The sequence below is a fragment of the Phyllobates terribilis genome, unplaced genomic scaffold (assembly GCF_046119375.1).
Source record: "Phyllobates terribilis strain yellow unplaced genomic scaffold, ASM4611937v1 Scaffold_5__5_contigs__length_657084704, whole genome shotgun sequence".
In the NCBI taxonomy this organism is placed as follows: domain Eukaryota; kingdom Metazoa; phylum Chordata; class Amphibia; order Anura; family Dendrobatidae; genus Phyllobates; species Phyllobates terribilis.
In genome coordinates, this window is record NW_027362765.1 from 652,103,346 (window position 1) to 652,121,396 (window position 18,051).

The 18,051-nt window shown below is 46.0% G+C and overlaps 6 non-coding genes and 1 pseudogene across 6 annotated transcripts; all 7 read right to left on the reverse strand.

Annotated features, from left to right (window-relative positions):
- Positions 1-4,134: 4,134 nt before the first annotated feature.
- On the reverse strand, positions 4,135-4,212 carry LOC141151022 (U2 spliceosomal RNA; annotated as a pseudogene).
- A 1,115-nt stretch (positions 4,213-5,327) lies between these two features.
- LOC141274606 (U2 spliceosomal RNA) lies at positions 5,328-5,518 on the reverse strand. The gene has a single exon (XR_012322877.1). It is a non-coding gene; the product is annotated as a U2 spliceosomal RNA (small nuclear RNA).
- A 1,115-nt stretch (positions 5,519-6,633) lies between these two features.
- On the reverse strand, positions 6,634-6,824 carry LOC141274608 (U2 spliceosomal RNA). The gene has a single exon (XR_012322879.1). It is a non-coding gene; the product is annotated as a U2 spliceosomal RNA (small nuclear RNA).
- A 1,115-nt stretch (positions 6,825-7,939) lies between these two features.
- LOC141274609 (U2 spliceosomal RNA) lies at positions 7,940-8,130 on the reverse strand. Its single transcript, XR_012322880.1, has one exon. It is a non-coding gene; the product is annotated as a U2 spliceosomal RNA (small nuclear RNA).
- Positions 8,131-9,242: 1,112 nt separating this feature from the next.
- On the reverse strand, positions 9,243-9,433 carry LOC141274610 (U2 spliceosomal RNA). Its single transcript, XR_012322881.1, has one exon. It is a non-coding gene; the product is annotated as a U2 spliceosomal RNA (small nuclear RNA).
- A 1,115-nt stretch (positions 9,434-10,548) lies between these two features.
- On the reverse strand, positions 10,549-10,746 carry LOC141150553 (U2 spliceosomal RNA). Its single transcript, XR_012246726.1, has one exon. It is a non-coding gene; the product is annotated as a U2 spliceosomal RNA (small nuclear RNA).
- A 6,391-nt stretch (positions 10,747-17,137) lies between these two features.
- LOC141149732 (U2 spliceosomal RNA) lies at positions 17,138-17,328 on the reverse strand. Its single transcript, XR_012246020.1, has one exon. It is a non-coding gene; the product is annotated as a U2 spliceosomal RNA (small nuclear RNA).
- Between the last annotated feature and the right edge of the window lie 723 nt (positions 17,329-18,051).

Sequence of the window (18,051 nt, forward strand, 5' to 3'; positions counted from 1 at the left end):
CGGCTGCCAATCCCCGAAGAGCATGGCTTCCGACTTCCTGCAGTTGACTTTGGCCCCTGAAGCCCGGCCGAACCTCTCACACGTCTGGACGAGGGCGTCGACTGAACCACGATCAGCGCAGAAGACGGTGACGTCGTCCATGTAGAGCGAGCACTTGACCTCGTGTCGTCCCGGACCCGGTGCGGTGATCCCTCTGATCTCTCCATTCTGCCGGATAGCCTCTGCGAAGAGTTCTATAACACAAACAAAAAGAAGAGGTGATAGAGGGCAGCCTTGTCTGACCCCAGAGAGGACAGGGAAGGGGTCAGTCTTCCAGCCGTTCACCAACACCGAGCTGTGGATATCAAAATACATCAGACGGACATACGAACAAAACATGTTACCCAAACCTAACCGGTGCAGAGCTCGGCCCATGAACTCGTGGGAAACCCGGTCGAAGGCCTTCTCCTGATCCAAGGAGACCAGGGCCGCGTGTGCGCGGCGGACCTTGATGTACTCGACCGTGTCCCGCACGAGAGCGAGGCTGTCTGCGATGCGACGTCCAGGGATGCCGCAGGTCTGGTCCGGGTGGATGATCCGTCCGATGACCGTCTTAAGTCGTGTCGCCATCGTCTTGGCCAGGATCTTGTAGTCCACGTTGAGCAGAGTGATGGGACGCCAATTCCTCAGGTCGCACCTCTCTCCCTTCCGCTTGTACAGGATCGTGACCATTCCTTCCCTCAAAGATGGAGGCATTCTACCCTCCACCACCATCTCCTCGTACAGGTCCAACAGGTCCGGACAGATGAGGTCTCCCAGCGCTACATAGAGCTCCGCTGGAAGACCATCACTGCCCGGGGTCCTGCCGGTCCTAAAGGATTTAGCGGCAGAGAGCAATTCGCCCACCATCAGAGGTTTGTCCAAGGCTGCCGTGCCTGCAGGATCAAGATGGTTAGTGATACCTGACAGGAACTTATCAGCAGCGTCAGGGTCGGTAGTCTTGTGGGAGTAGAGTTCGCTGTAGAAGTCGCTGACGACCCTCATCACGTCCTCCTTCCCACGTCGCATGTTTCCGCTCTCGTCTCGCAGCTCGTTCAGGGGCGTGTGACCGGCATGAAGTTTCCTGAAAAAGAATGAGTTACATTTCTCACCCTTCTCCAGATTCTCCACTTTGGAACGGAAGACGATTCGCTTGGACTCCTCCTCAAAGTGCCTTTTCAGGCTCTTCTTGGTCTCCTCCAGCTCCTCCCTCACGTCCCAGCCGCAGTGAAGAAGGTCCTGCAGCGACCGCAGCTCGCGCTGCAGCCCTCTGAAGTCCCTCCTCTTCTCACACGCCTGTTGTCGACCCTTGGCCTGAAAGAAACAGCGAAACTCAAGTTTAACATATTCCCACCAATCAGAGACTGTTTGGAAGCTACCCTTGTAGGACTGCCACATTGCGTAGGCTGCTCTCAGCTCCTCCACGACTTCATCCTGAGCCAGCAGAGCACAATTCAGCTTCCAGGAGCCGGGGCCGGACGGAAAACCGTCGCCGAGGACACCTTGTAAGTGAATGGCTCTGTGGTCGGAGAAGAAGCAGGAGACCATCGAGTGCCTACTCTGCCTGACTGCCCGAGAGGTGAACACAAAGTCAATCCTGGAGCGGAGTGAGCCATCGGGTCGGCTCCACGAATAGTTCGTGGAGCCTCTCCCCATGGAGCCCACCACGTCCTGAAGAGAGGCCTCGGTTACCATCTCGATGAGCAGCTTGGACGTGATGTCCAACTTGGCAGATGTGCCAGAACTACGACCATCCTCCTCGATGGGGCAGTTGAAATCCCCGGCCATCACTAAGGTCCTGGTGGTGGCAAGCTGAAGCCGCAGGGTCTGGAAAAGCTCCAAACGCTCATTCTTCAGTGGGGACGCATACACGTTGATGAACCTGACAGGTTCTCCCGCCCAGTTGCCATCTACAACAAGAGCCCTGCCGCAGATGAGCTCCTGGACGGACTCAAGCGTGAATGCGCCCCCCCTGATCAGAATTGCGACCCCCGCAGACTTGCAGTCACCCCCACCGGACCAGTAGGATGGACCGTGGGACCACTCCCTGGCCAGATGTTTGAAGGACCTAGAGGAGGGAAGGGAACATTCCTGCAACATATAAACATCACACAACTGGGAAGTAAGGAAGGCATAAATAGTCTGACGTCTGAACTTGTCCTTGATGCTCCTGACATTAATGGAAAATAAGTTAATATTAGCCATCATGTAGGGAAAAAAGAAAAAGTTAGCGCAGGCAATACACCTTAGTTACCACTCCGGTCGGGTGGTCCCTCGTCGGTGTTGACTGCTGGTGACGGGATCACCAGCAGGCCCTCTTCCTCCATCTGGTAAAGCAGCGCGGCCTCGATCTCGGCGACCACCAGTTCCTCCTCTTCTGGCTCGGCCACCAGGGTCTCAACCATGTGCTCCATCTCTTCTGGCTCAGGGAGGGTATCCTCCTTTTCGCCTACGAAATCCAGAATCTTCTTTTTGGAGGATTCAGTAGCAGGGCTGTCCTCCACCTTCCTCTTTCCCCGGGTTGGAACTGGGGAGACAAGAAGGGGAAAATCCTCCTCGGAATAGATAGCGGCGGGTGGAGGAAAGGTTAATTCCACCGCTACCATGGTCTGGGGAGGGAGAGTGGCTGCCGGGGCAGGGGAAAGGACACCTGCTGAGGAGTAGGGGAAGGAGGAAGAGGAAGTGGAATCCTCAGCAGGGGTGGCCGGGGTGGGGGGGAATTGGACGGGGGTGGCAGGGGGAGGGATCGAGAGAGGGGTGACAGAACTCTTACCCTCCTTTGACTTTTTCTTCTGCTTCGGAGCTGCTGGAACCGTCGCTGGGGCTTTGGCCACCGACTCCTTGACCGCTTTGGCCTTGGTCGTCTCGGCCTTGGCCGCTGGGGCCTTGGTCGTCGCGTCCTTGACCTTCACAGGCCTGGTCGTCGGGGCCTTGTCCTCCGTAGCTGGGGTCGTCGCAACCACCGATGCCCAGGATCTCTCACGCTTGGGGCAATCCTTGTACAGATGAGCCGCCAGCCCACACAGGTTGCAGGATGTCTTCTTCGGGCAGTCCTTCGAGCTGTGTCCCGTCACTCGACAAATCCTGCAGGCATCCTCCTTGCAGTCCTTCATCTCGTGGCCGTTCTTGCCGCATCTCCTGCAGTTCCGCGGCATGTCCGGGTAATAGATGAGGCCGTAGGAGTTGCCCAGGGAGAATGTCGGGGGCAGGTGCCGAAGTCCGTCTGAGTACGCCAGGTCCCTGTGAAGTCTAACGGTCACCGACCACTTACCTGTCCAGAAGCCGAGTCCATTCAGGATGTGAGAGGGTTCCTTCACAACCAAACAGAAGCGTCTCAGGAAGGTACAGATGTCTTGGCCTGGGGTGTGCGGGTTGCGCATGGAGACCGTGATCCTCCTTTCGTCCCTCTGGATAGGGCAGCTACCTGTAAAGGCAGAGAAAGAATTATCCGGTCCTTTTGCGCTTACCATTTCCCAGAACCTCCTGCAGGTGTTCACAGTGGCGAAGGTGACGAAGAAGATCCCCGTCAAGAAGGTCTGGATGCTGAGGGTGTCCGACCTGGAGAAGCCTCGATCCAGCAGCATCTTCTGGCAGAACACGTCCGAGGACATGTCCGGCACCCTCCCATCCACTTCCTTCAGCTTCAGGGCCACCGTCTGCCGCATCCATGGCTCCAGGGCTGGAGCTTCGTGGCGGGGCTTCTGGGGTCCCTTCTGCTGGCCAGTCGTGGAGGCAGAGTCCTTGGGGTCAGAATCGGCTCCTGGCTGGGCCCTCCTGGCTGTCCCCTGCTCCAGGCTCTTCTTTTCGGCCTTCCTCGCAGCGCTTGCCATGGCTTTCCTCCTGCAGTTACTTCTTGGAGCTGGATCTGGAACTCTTCCCAGAATGGGTGGAGCTATGCAGATTCTTCTCCCGTCGTGTTCTGGACAAATTCCCCGAAAGGTCTTTGTCTCGATGATTTTCTTCCTCGAAGATTCCACAGGACAGCCCGATTCTTCTCCGAGTCTTCGTCTTCTTCTGGATTCTTTAGAGCTTCTTCCTCCCACCGATATCCGCCTTCCTTCTCCGATGTCAGCTGGGCTCCGAAGCTCTTCTCCTTCCGAGTTCGATCGCTCTCGTCAAGTGTAGATCGTAGCTCTTGTGTTCTTAAAAGAACAGATACTACACTTGATCTTAGCCAAAAGGCCGAGAAGCGATAACCAGAATTGGTTTCAAACTACGGAGCCACCCAAGGATCCTGAAAAGTCCATTTGTGGAGATGAGCTCCTGGACTCCCGTTAAGAAGACATGTTGTCAACCTCTAGATCCCTTACATGCCTGCACTTTTCGGCTTGCTGCTGCTGCAATCCACGCGTTTTAGATCTGCATAACTCCACCTCTTTAAACACAGCACCTTCACCCCCTGCTGTTCCCACCCGCCTCAACACCATTGGAAGGGAGGAGAACCAATTAAGGCGGGGGGTGGGGTGAAACGAGCAGCTGTCTACCCTTAGCAGGAGGGCTCCTGATTACATACCTCTCCTGCTGCTGCTGCTGCTGGCTGTCCAGCAGCAGACTGAAGGTGGCTGCTGCTGTGCACAGGTATATAAAGGCTCAGAGCCTATTATGACACGCGCAGCCAGCATTCCATTGCCACATTCCATCTACTGCAGGCAGGATACCTGGCTGGCTGAATGTCGCTGAGAAGCTCACAGAGACCGCCATAAGCAACAGTTTAACAGAATGCCACAGACTAATCAACCAAACTTTTTGGGTTGGGTTCTCTTTTATAGTCTGCAGGCATTAAATGAAAGAAGTCAGTGTTCCAGCAGAAGGAGACAACGTTTCAGAAAAGGCATTGTAGCAAACCAAAAAAGAAATTTTAAGCGCAGCAGAGTAACCAGCGCACATACCTGTTAGCTCAGGTGAGTTTAAAAGGCTGCTGTTGATAACAAGGGCATTTGCTAAATAGATGGTGTGTGTGCAACAATATACTGAAAGGTCAATTATATTGTGCAGCTTATCTCACCACCTGTAGTTATTTAGGTGAAAGCTCCAAAATGCTTGCCTAATATGTCTGTTTATCCAAAAGGAAGTAAAAAGGGAGAGCTAGAAAGATAGCATTGCATCACATTACATGGCAATGCAATGCACAGTTGCTGAAGTTGAACCAAAATGAGCTTGTAATCTGGCTTCTGCAACTTTGAACATGAAAAATCCAATGAGGAGAAGAAAAGCAAAGCCAAAGAGTCCATCCCAAAATCCGACAAACAAGCAAAATGAACAAAAAACATTGAATTCAATTCTTTCTGATTTTAGAAACTGCATTAAAGAAGGGGTGCACCGGTCCTGGAGATACTGCAATACCAGGTCAATGCGTGGAGTGGACAGAGCAAGCTCTTTTTCCATCTCCCTGTTCTAAAAATCCATTTAATATATGGTCCCCAGATAGGGGACGTATCAGATATTAAACTGATAAGAACAGATACTACACTTGATCTTAGCCAAAAGGCCGAGAAGCGATAACCAGAATTGGTTTCAAACTACGGAGCCACCCAAGGATCCTGAAAAGTCCATTTGTGGAGATGAGCTCCTGGACTCCCGTTAAGAAGACATGTTGTCAACCTCTAGATCCCTTACATGCCTGCACTTTTCGGCTTGCTGCTGCTGCAATCCACGCGTTTTAGATCTGCATAACTCCACCTCTTTAAACACAGCACCTTCACCCCCTGCTGTTCCCACCCGCCTCAACACCGTTGGAAGGGAGGAGAACCAATTAAGGTGGGGGGTGGGGTGGAACGAGCAGCTGTCTACCCTTAGCAGGAGGGCTCCTGATTACATACCTCTCCTGCTGCTGCTGCTGCTGGCTGTCCAGCAGCAGACTGAAGGTGGCTGCTGCTGTGCACAGGTATATAAAGGCTCAGAGCCTATTATGACACGCGCAGCCAGCGTTCCATTGCCACATTCCATCTACTGCAGGCAGGATACCTGGCTGGCTGAATGTCGCTGAGAAGCTCACAGAGACCGCCATAAGCAACAGTTTAACAGAATGCCACAGACTAATCAACCAAACTTTTTGGGTTGGGTTCTCTTTTATAGTCTGCAGGCATTAAATGAAAGAAGTCAGTGTTCCAGCAGAAGGAGACAACGTTTCAGAAAAGGCATTGTAGCAAACCAAAAAAGAAATTTTAAGCGCAGCAGAGTAACCAGCGCACATACCTGTTAGCTCAGGTGAGTTTAAAAGGCTGCTGTTGATAACAAGGGCATTTGCTAAATAGATGGTGTGTGTGCAACAATATACTGAAAGGTCAATTATATTGTGCAGCTTATCTCACCACCTGTAGTTATTTAGGTGAAAGCTCCAAAATGCTTGCCTAATATGTCTGTTTATCCAAAAGGAAGTAAAAAGGGAGAGCTAGAAAGATAGCATTGCATCACATTACATGGCAATGCAATGCACAGTTGCTGAAGTTGAACCAAAATGAGCTTGTAATCTGGCTTCTGCAACTTTGAACATGAAAAATCCAATGAGGAGAAGAAAAGCAAAGCCAAAGAGTCCATCCCAAAATCCGACAAACAAGCAAAATGAACAAAAAACATTGAATTCAATTCTTTCTGATTTTAGAAACTGCATTAAAGAAGGGGTGCACCGGTCCTGGAGATACTGCAATACCAGGTCAATGCGTGGAGTGGACAGAGCAAGCTCTTTTTCCATCTCCCTGTTCTAAAAATCCATTTAATATATGGTCCCCAGATAGGGGACGTATCAGATATTAAACTGATAAGAACAGATACTACACTTGATCTTAGCCAAAAGGCCGAGAAGCGATAACCAGAATTGGTTTCAAACTACGGAGCCACCCAAGGATCCTGAAAAGTCCATTTGTGGAGATGAGCTCCTGGACTCCCGTTAAGAAGACATGTTGTCAACCTCTAGATCCCTTACATGCCTGCACTTTTCGGCTTGCTGCTGCTGCAATCCACGCGTTTTAGATCTGCATAACTCCACCTCTTTAAACACAGCACCTTCACCCCCTGCTGTTCCCACCCGCCTCAACACCGTTGGAAGGGAGGAGAACCAATTAAGGCGGGGGGTGGGGTGGAACGAGCAGCTGTCTACCCTTAGCAGGAGGGCTCCTGATTACATACCTCTCCTGCTGCTGCTGCTGCTGGCTGTCCAGCAGCAGACTGAAGGTGGCTGCTGCTGTGCACAGGTATATAAAGGCTCAGAGCCTATTATGACACGCGCAGCCAGCGTTCCATTGCCACATTCCATCTACTGCAGGCAGGATACCTGGCTGGCTGAATGTCGCTGAGAAGCTCACAGAGACCGCCATAAGCAACAGTTTAACAGAATGCCACAGACTAATCAACCAAACTTTTTGGGTTGGGTTCTCTTTTATAGTCTGCAGGCATTAAATGAAAGAAGTCAGTGTTCCAGCAGAAGGAGACAACGTTTCAGAAAAGGCATTGTAGCAAACCAAAAAAGAAATTTTAAGCGCAGCAGAGTAACCAGCGCACATACCTGTTAGCTCAGGTGAGTTTAAAAGGCTGCTGTTGATAACAAGGGCATTTGCTAAATAGATGGTGTGTGTGCAACAATATACTGAAAGGTCAATTATATTGTGCAGCTTATCTCACCACCTGTAGTTATTTAGGTGAAAGCTCCAAAATGCTTGCCTAATATGTCTGTTTATCCAAAAGGAAGTAAAAAGGGAGAGCTAGAAAGATAGCATTGCATCACATTACATGGCAATGCAATGCACAGTTGCTGAAGTTGAACCAAAATGAGCTTGTAATCTGGCTTCTGCAACTTTGAACATGAAAAATCCAATGAGGAGAAGAAAAGCAAAGCCAAAGAGTCCATCCCAAAATCCGACAAACAAGCAAAATGAACAAAAAACATTGAATTCAATTCTTTCTGATTTTAGAAACTGCATTAAAGAAGGGGTGCACCGGTCCTGGAGATACTGCAATACCAGGTCAATGCGTGGAGTGGACAGAGCAAGCTCTTTTTCCATCTCCCTGTTCTAAAAATCCATTTAATATATGGTCCCCAGATAGGGGACGTATCAGATATTAAACTGATAAGAACAGATACTACACTTGATCTTAGCCAAAAGGCCGAGAAGCGATAACCAGAATTGGTTTCAAACTACGGAGCCACCCAAGGATCCTGAAAAGTCCATTTGTGGAGATGAGCTCCTGGACTCCCGTTAAGAAGACATGTTGTCAACCTCTAGATCCCTTACATGCCTGCACTTTTCGGCTTGCTGCTGCTGCAATCCACGCGTTTTAGATCTGCATAACTCCACCTCTTTAAACACAGCACCTTCACCCCCTGCTGTTCCCACCCGCCTCAACACCGTTGGAAGGGAGGAGAACCAATTAAGGCGGGGGGTGGGGTGGAACGAGCAGCTGTCTACCCTTAGCAGGAGGGCTCCTGATTACATACCTCTCCTGCTGCTGCTGCTGCTGGCTGTCCAGCAGCAGACTGAAGGTGGCTGCTGCTGTGCACAGGTATATAAAGGCTCAGAGCCTATTATGACACGCGCAGCCAGCGTTCCATTGCCACATTCCATCTACTGCAGGCAGGATACCTGGCTGGCTGAATGTTGCTGAGAAGCTCACAGAGACCGCCATAAGCAACAGTTTAACAGAATGCCACAGACTAATCAACCAAACTTTTTGGGTTGGGTTCTCTTTTATAGTCTGCAGGCATTAAATGAAAGAAGTCAGTGTTCCAGCAGAAGGAGACGTTTCAGAAAAGGCATTGTAGCAAACCAAAAAAGAAATTTTAAGCGCAGCAGAGTAACCAGCGCACATACCTGTTAGCTCAGGTGAGTTTAAAAGGCTGCTGTTGATAACAAGGGCATTTGCTAAATAGATGGTGTGTGTGCAACAATATACTGAAAGGTCAATTATATTGTGCAGCTTATCTCACCACCTGTAGTTATTTAGGTGAAAGCTCCAAAATGCTTGCCTAATATGTCTGTTTATCCAAAAGGAAGTAAAAAGGGAGAGCTAGAAAGATAGCATTGCATCACATTACATGGCAATGCAATGCACAGTTGCTGAAGTTGAACCAAAATGAGCTTGTAATCTGGCTTCTGCAACTTTGAACATGAAAAATCCAATGAGGAGAAGAAAAGCAAAGCCAAAGAGTCCATCCCAAAATCCGACAAACAAGCAAAATGAACAAAAAACATTGAATTCAATTCTTTCTGATTTTAGAAACTGCATTAAAGAAGGGGTGCACCGGTCCTGGAGATACTGCAATACCAGGTCAATGCGTGGAGTGGACAGAGCAAGCTCTTTTTCCATCTCCCTGTTCTAAAAATCCATTTAATATATGGTCCCCAGATAGGGGACGTATCAGATATTAAACTGATAAGAACAGATACTACACTTGATCTTAGCCAAAAGGCCGAGAAGCGATAACCAGAATTGGTTTCAAACTACGGAGCCACCCAAGGATCCTGAAAAGTCCATTTGTGGAGATGAGCTCCTGGACTCCCGTTAAGAAGACATGTTGTCAACCTCTAGATCCCTTACATGCCTGCACTTTTCGGCTTGCTGCTGCTGCAATCCACGCGTTTTAGATCTGCATAACTCCACCTCTTTAAACACAGCACCTTCACCCCCTGCTGTTCCCACCCGCCTCAACACCGTTGGAAGGGAGGAGAACCAATTAAGGCGGGGGGTGGGGTGGAACGAGCAGCTGTCTACCCTTAGCAGGAGGGCTCCTGATTACATACCTCTCCTGCTGCTGCTGCTGCTGGCTGTCCAGCAGCAGACTGAAGGTGGCTGCTGCTGTGCACAGGTATATAAAGGCTCAGAGCCTATTATGACACGCGCAGCCAGCGTTCCATTGCCACATTCCATCTACTGCAGGCAGGATACCTGGCTGGCTGAATGTCGCTGAGAAGCTCAGAGAGACCGCCATAAGCAACAGTTTAACAGAATGCCACAGACTAATCAACCAAACTTTTTGGGTTGGGTTCTCTTTTATAGTCTGCAGGCATTAAATGAAAGAAGTCAGTGTTCCAGCAGAAGGAGACAACGTTTCAGAAAAGGCATTGTAGCAAACCAAAAAAGAAATTTTAAGCGCAGCAGAGTAACCAGCGCACATACCTGTTAGCTCAGGTGAGTTTAAAAGGCTGCTGTTGATAACAAGGGCATTTGCTAAATAGATGGTGTGTGTGCAACAATATACTGAAAGGTCAATTATATTGTGCAGCTTATCTCACCACCTGTAGTTATTTAGGTGAAAGCTCCAAAATGCTTGCCTAATATGTCTGTTTATCCAAAAGGAAGTAAAAAGGGAGAGCTAGAAAGATAGCATTGCATCACATTACATGGCAATGCAATGCACAGTTGCTGAAGTTGAACCAAAATGAGCTTGTAATCTGGCTTCTGCAACTTTGAACATGAAAAATCCAATGAGGAGAAGAAAAGCAAAGCCAAAGAGTCCATCCCAAAATCCGACAAACAAGCAAAATGAACAAAAAACATTGAATTCAATTCTTTCTGATTTTAGAAACTGCATTAAAGAAGGGGTGCACCGGTCCTGGAGATACTGCAATACCAGGTCAATGCGTGGAGTGGACAGAGCAAGCTCTTTTTCCATCTCCCTGTTCTAAAAATCCATTTAATATATGGTCCCCAGATAGGGGACGTATCAGATATTAAACTGATAAGAACAGATTTTTTTTTATTTTTTTTTAATTTGGCTATCCCCTGCAGAGGGATAAAACCGTTTATTAAAACTTTAACAAATTACAAGCATAATTTAACAAATACCAAACGTTAAAAGACAAATGAAATTTACAAAACAAAAAAATACAAAGATTTTAAATAATTAGGTTCCATTGGTCAACAAGCCATTTTTTGGAAATATGTACATTCTTCTTTTTGTCAATTAAATAATAAGTATACATTTCACATAAACATAAACTTAAAACATCATTCACTGATAAAACATCTTGTTTAAAAATAGCAATGTTGCGCGCTTTCCAGAGAGATGACTTGGCGCAGTTCACTGTCTTCCAAGCCATTGTGTACTGGTCCATTGTGGGGCATTCCATAAGTCCGTATAGCACAGTTTTATATGTAAAGTCCTTGAGGTCTGCCACCCTTTCCAGTAGGGGGAGCAGTCTTCTCCAGAAATCCTTTGCAAAATTACATGTCCATAATAGATGTTCCACCGTTTCCTCGTCTTGGCATCCGGCTCTTGGGCAGATGGCAGACCTCACAAATCCTCTTCTGTATTGGAATGCCCGGCAAGGAAGACAGCGGTGCATGCAACTCCAAGCCAGATCTCTCTGTTCATTAAAAAGATAAAAAAACGTTAATCATTTTCCAGATAGACATAGATTTGTCATCATCATATCTGTCAACATTACATATTTCCTCACTTTTACGTATTTCTTTAATTAGTTTCTTACTATTTCTTAATTCCTCTATTTTCTTAGTCCCTAAATTAAAATCGGACACTATTTTCCTTAAAATCTCATAATGCGTCGACAAATTAAAAGCATGGGGCACAGATATATTAACTTCATACCATCCAAACTTTCTCATAAAAAATCCTGTATTAAAACGCATAAAAAAGGACCAATAGTGATTCTTAAAAAGGGCATTAAAACAGTAAACGAACAGATGGATTAAAAGAAACCTATTAAAATCTGGAAAATCTTTACCACCTTTTACTTTTGATTTCATCACGATTTCTCTTTTCAGCTTTTCCATTTTTGAGTTCCAAAAGAAGGTAAAACAGGTTTTGGTTATCTTTTTTAAAACATTAACAGGCGGGGGGAAAACCATGCTAAGATACAATAAAAGAGGTAAAATCACCATCTTTAAAACCAATACTTTACCCTCCATTGTAAGTCTCCTCATGTTCCACATACATATTTTCGTATTTACTTTCTGTGTAACTGTTTCCCAACTATTATAACCATCATTATTTTCAGTGAATGATATACCTAAAATGGAAATGGATTCGGAGACATTAATTGGTACATCACGTAAAATCATCCCCCCAACACTTAAAATGTTACACTTATTAAAATTGATTTTAAAACCAGAAGCTAGGCAAAAGGATTGCACTTGATGGAGAGTGGCCGTAAGTGATGGTGCATCTGTACACAAGACCGCCACGTCATCCATGTAGGCTACAACCTTGGCCTCCAAACCACCGCTTCCAGGCAGAGGGACACCGCATATCTGTTTATTTTGGCGTATTGCACATAACATTGGTTCCAGTGCACAGATAAACAGTAGGGGGGACAGAGGGCATCCCTGTTTCACCCCTGACCGTAAAAATACCTCTTGTGTCTTAAAACCATTCACTAAAATCTTACTTGTACAATCCTTGTAAAATGCTTTAAGCGATAGTAAAAACCCTTCTGGTATGCCCATTTTCTCTAAAACTTTAAAAAGATAAAAGTGTGAGACACGGTCAAATGCTTTTTCAAAATCAATAGATAAAATCGCCATTTTCCCCTTTCTGTCTTTCACATCCTCAATACAGTCTTTCACTAAATTCAGATTGTCCCATATACTGCGCCCCGGCACCCCACACACTTGATTAGAATGAATAACTTTGCTGATGACTTCTTTTAGACGATTTGCACAAATTTTAGCCATTATTTTATAGTCACAATTTAAAAGTGTTATTGGTCTCCAGTTTTCTAATTTTGATTTATCACCTTTTTTGTATAGGAGGGAGACTTCACCTTTCTTCCAGGAATTTAATAAAACCTTATTATTAAAAACCTCAGTAAACAAATAAAACAAATCATCTTTTAAAATATCATAAAAACATACATAAAATTCTATTGGGATGCCATCAGGACCAGGGACCTTTCCAGTTTTAAAACTTTTAATAGTTTTTAACACTTCTTGTTCCGTTAAAACTTGGGATAAAAACTCTTGGGATGCGGGATCTAAAACAGCTGTTAGTCCTTGCAGCGAATCATCCATTAATTTATTATCTATATTTTTTCCATTAAAAAGATTAGAAAAAAAAACCTCAACTTTACCCAGCATATTTTTTATATTATTCTCACCATCTATATGGTCAATTATCACTTTTTCTTTTTTATTTTTCCTAAAAAAATATCTGGAACACTTTTCATTTTCTTCTTTATGTTGTACTCTAGAACGAAAAATTATCTCTTTTCCTTTTTGTTCTAGCCATTTTGAAATCTCTTCTTTTAAGTTTGAAATATCAAGTTGTACATCTATCCCATTGTCTCTGAGCTTAAATAATGTTTGTAGGCGGGTATTTAAAATTCTATATTCTTCATATTTTTCTTTGGCTCTACATATACTCTTTTTAATAAAAAAGTCTTTTATTTTTACTTTCATTCTATCCCACCATACACTCATAGTCTCATTTGTTTTTTTCCCTTTTCTACATTTCCTATAAAACTCAATAAAATCTGATAAAATCTGCGGGTCGGTTAAAAGGGATACGTTCATTTTCCAGCTTTTCTGACCACATTTTTTGTTATCATTTACTTTTATGGTAAAGGATAAAAGTTTATGGTCTGAAAATATATTAGTTAAAACTTCACATTTGGCAGGTATTGTTTTATCTGAACCAAAAATAAAATCAATCCTAGAGCTACAATTAGCATTGCTCCAAGTGAAACCGGCGTCCTCTGGGCTGTCACTATGACACTCTTTATATATGTCTATCAATTTAGCATCTTTGACTATATCATGTAGCATACCTGAGGTTTTATCGTAGTTCCTGCTTACAGAGCTGGAGCGCCGGTTTTCACCTTTTAAAACACAATTAAAATCCCCTGCTAAGATAAAAGGTTCAAAGTTATTAATAAATAATGGTAAAAGATCAAGCATTTCGGCTCTTTCATTTTTCTCTGGGGATCCATAAAAATTTAAAAACTGCCATCTAATACCATCAATAAAAGCTTTCACTAATAAAATACGACCTGGTAAAATTTCCTGAATAAAATCAATTAAAACGTTCCCTTTAAAAAGTATGGCTACACCCGCTGATCCTGCAGCATTTGATCCGGACCAGACAGATGGCCCACACTTCCACTCATCTTTATATTTTTGATATGACATTTCATGTGGGATATTACATTCTTGCAGAAAAAATACAGATGCAGTAAAACACGTAAAAAAATTAAAAAGAGCAGTTCTTCTCATGTTAGATTTTATGCCTCTCACGTTGAGGGAAATACCTTTGAGTTCAGCCATCATTAGAAAATGTAAAAATTTTACTTAGGTAACTAAGAGCAACGGATTTACCTGTCCGATGAACCTGATCAGACCACTGGGCTTGCGCCTCCCTCCTCATCTGATAGTATCGTCACGAGAGTCTCCGTGGAGGAGGAAAGATTACCACATTTATATAAACCCGACGCTACACTGGCATAGCTCGGAGGGCTGGCTGGCAGAACCCGCTGGGTCTCCATTGGCTGGCCATGCAGTTCCTCATCAGGTGGGTCCCCGAGGGGTTCCGCCGCCCCTGTTTGACCTGTAGAAGGTCGTCCTATAGGAGGAGGTTGCGCACAAGGCAGAGCCTCTGACTCTTCAGAGGCAGCAAGATCCCGTTCCCCACCTGTAGCAGTGGAGACCGAAACCTCTGAGGGTCCAGCGTCCACGTCCCCTTCTGGAGAAGTGTCCATCTGTTCACCTCCTGCTGCCTCCTCCGAACCACCCTTTTTCTTTTTCTTAGGACCCACCTTTATCCACTCAGCGCCCTCAGCCCTAGGAGACCCAGACTGGGCATGGGCTTCTGTGTCGGCCTTTTGCCGGTCCCTTTTGACCTTACCAGTAGTGCCCTTCTGCTCCTTCTCAGCCCTCCTTTTGGACTCCCGCAGGTCCTGCAGCCAGGTTTTGGGATTTGGTATTTTACCTGTCATAGACTCTGGAGACACTTCACTATTTGGTACGCCCTTATTGTCTCCAGAGGCTCCAGGTTGTTGTTCCTCCTCCTGAGGGGTGGTCTGATCTTTTGGTCCTTGGTCGGACGTCTTGGACTTCCCCTTTTGCTCATCTTCCCGAAATCTGTGAGGGCAAGAAAAATAAAAGTGACCTGGAGTCTGGCAAAAACTGCATTTCTTTTCCTTAGGGCATTCTTTTGTCTCATGTTCTTCACTAGCACAATTTCTACATGATACATGACAGTTTTCTTTTGAATGACCATAGCGCCCACAATTTCTGCAATATACTGGCATCCCAGAAAAGAAGAAATCCCCATTTGTTTGCCCAATTTTGAAACGGGCAGGGGGGAGCCGTATACCACCTGGTGTATTTGGATCTCTTGTACACTTCACAAGGAATTTCCACTTAGATGTCCATATGTTATATTCGTTTAATATCTTCCCAATACATTTAACACTTTTAAAATAAATTGCTAGAAATGACATTACTTCTGGAGCAGAAACAAAGGGCGAAAATACTTTTACAATAACCAGTCTTACCTCATCCAGGACGTGCTCAACAATTTGTATCCCTTTCAAAACAGGACTATTTTCAACTTTTTTTAACTTTACTAGTACATCTCTAAAAATACCTTCTCCGGTGAATGTGATGTCATAGTCACCTCTTCTGGGATAATCCTGGATGGAGAGAATTTCATTCCTTTGTACGCCAAGAAGGTTCCTGAGCACGTCCTGGACTACATACCCTAATTTCCTCATATCCGAGCCACCCGCCGTGAAGTGAACTCGGATAGAGTTTTTTAGCCTCGCATAAAGAGGCACGAGGTTAGGGTCAACCTCCATGGAAAAACGCAACAAGGTTGCAAATTGCAGCCGCTTGCAATCTGCGCTCCCAGTGTTCTTGCAGCGAAAAACACCTGGAAGCTGGGGGATCGCAACTCGTTACCCTGGGACTAAGCCCTCTCCCTAATAGCAGCAAGCAGGTTAAGTCCACCAAAGTGGACGATCCTGCCAGGCCAAGGAGAGGGGTACCCGAGTGCCCTTCAACCACAATCTCCTGCAATAAAGCACTTGATCGTAGCCAAAAGGCCGAGAAGCGATAACCAGAATTGGTTTCAAACTACGGAGCCACCAAAGGATCCTGAAAAGTCCATTTGTGGAGATGAGCTCCTGGACTCCCGTTAAGAAGACATGTTGTCAACCTCTAGATCCCTTACATGCCTGCACTTTTCGGCTTGCTGCTGCTGCAATCCACGCGTTTTAGATCTGCATAACTCCACCTCTTTAAACACAGCACCTTCACCCCCTGCTGTTCCCACCCGCCTCAACACCGTTGGAAGGGAGGAGAACCAATTAAGGCGGGGGGTGGGGTGGAACGAGCAGCTGTCTACCCTTAGCAGGAGGGCTCCTGATTACATACCTCTCCTGCTGCTGCTGCTGCTGGCTGTCCAGCAGCAGACTGAAGGTGGCTGCTGCTGTGCACAGGTATATAAAGGCTCAGAGCCTATTATGACATGCGCAGCCAGCGTTCCATTGCCACATTCCATCTACTGCAGGCAGGATACCTGGCTGGCTGAATGTCGCTGAGAAGCTCACAGAGACCGCCATAAGCAACAGTTTAACAGAATGCCACAGACTAATCAACCAAACTTTTTGGGTTGGGTTCTCTTTTATAGTCTGCAGGCATTAAATGAAAGAAGTCAGTGTTCCAGCAGAAGGAGACAACGTTTCAGAAAAGGCATTGTAGCAAACCAAAAAAGAAATTTTAAGCGCAGCAGAGTAACCAGCGCACATACCTGTTAGCTCAGGTGAGTTTAAAAGGCTGCTGTTGATAACAAGGGCATTTGCTAAATAGATGGTGTGTGTGCAACAATATACTGAAAGGTCAATTATATTGTGCAGCTTATCTCACCACCTGTAGTTATTTAGGTGAAAGCTCCAAAATGCTTGCCTAATATGTCTGTTTATCCAAAAGGAAGTAAAAAGGGAGAGCTAGAAAGATAGCATTGCATCACATTACATGGCAATGCAATGCACAGTTGCTGAAGTTGAACCAAAATGAGCTTGTAATCTGGCTTCTGCAACTTTGAACATGAAACATCCAATGAGGAGAAGAAAAGCAAAGCCAAAGAGTCCATCCCAAAATCCGACAAACAAGCAAAATGAACAAAAAACATTGAATTCAATTCTTTCTGATTTTAGAAACTGCATTAAAGAAGGGGTGCACCGCTCCTGGAGATACTGCAATACCAGGTCAATGCGTGGAGTGGACAGAACAAGCTCTTTTTCCATCTCCCTGTTCTAAAAATCCATTTAATATATGGTCCCCAGATAGGGGACGTATCAGATATTAAACTGATAAGAACAGATACTACACTTGATCTTAGCCAAAAGGCCGAGAAGCGATAACCAGAATTGGTTTCACACTACGGAGCCACCCAAGGATCCTGAAAAGTCCATTTGTGGAGATGAGCTCCTGGACTCCCGTTAAGAAGACATGTTGTCAACCTCTAGATCCCTTACATGCCTGCACTTTTCGGCTTGCTGCTGCTGCAATCCACGCGTTTTAGATCTGCATAACTCCACCTCTTTAAACACAGCACCTTCACCCCCTGCTGTTCCCACCCGCCTCAACACCGTTGGAAGGGAGGAGAACCAATTAAGGCGGGGGGTGGGGTGGAACGAGCAGCTGTCTACCCTTAGCAGGAGGGCTCCTGATTACATACCTCTCCTGCTGCTGCTGCTGCTGGCTGTCCAGCAGCAGACTGAAGGTGGCTGCTGCTGTGCACAGGTATATAAAGGCTCAGAGCCTATTATGACACGCGCAGCCAGCGTTCCATTGCCACATTCCATCTACTGCAGGCAGGATACCTGGCTGGCTGAATGTCGCTGAGAAGCTCACAAAGACCGCCATAAGCAACAGTTTAACAGAATGCCACAGACTAATCAACCAAACTTTTTGGGTTGGGTTCTCTTTTATAGTCTGCAGGCATTAAATGAAAGAAGTCAGTGTTCCAGCAGAAGGAGACAACGTTTCAGAAAAGGCATTGTAGCAAACCAAAAAAGAAATTTTAAGCGCAGCAGAGTAACCAGCGCACATACCTGTTAGCTCAGGTGAGTTTAAAAGGCT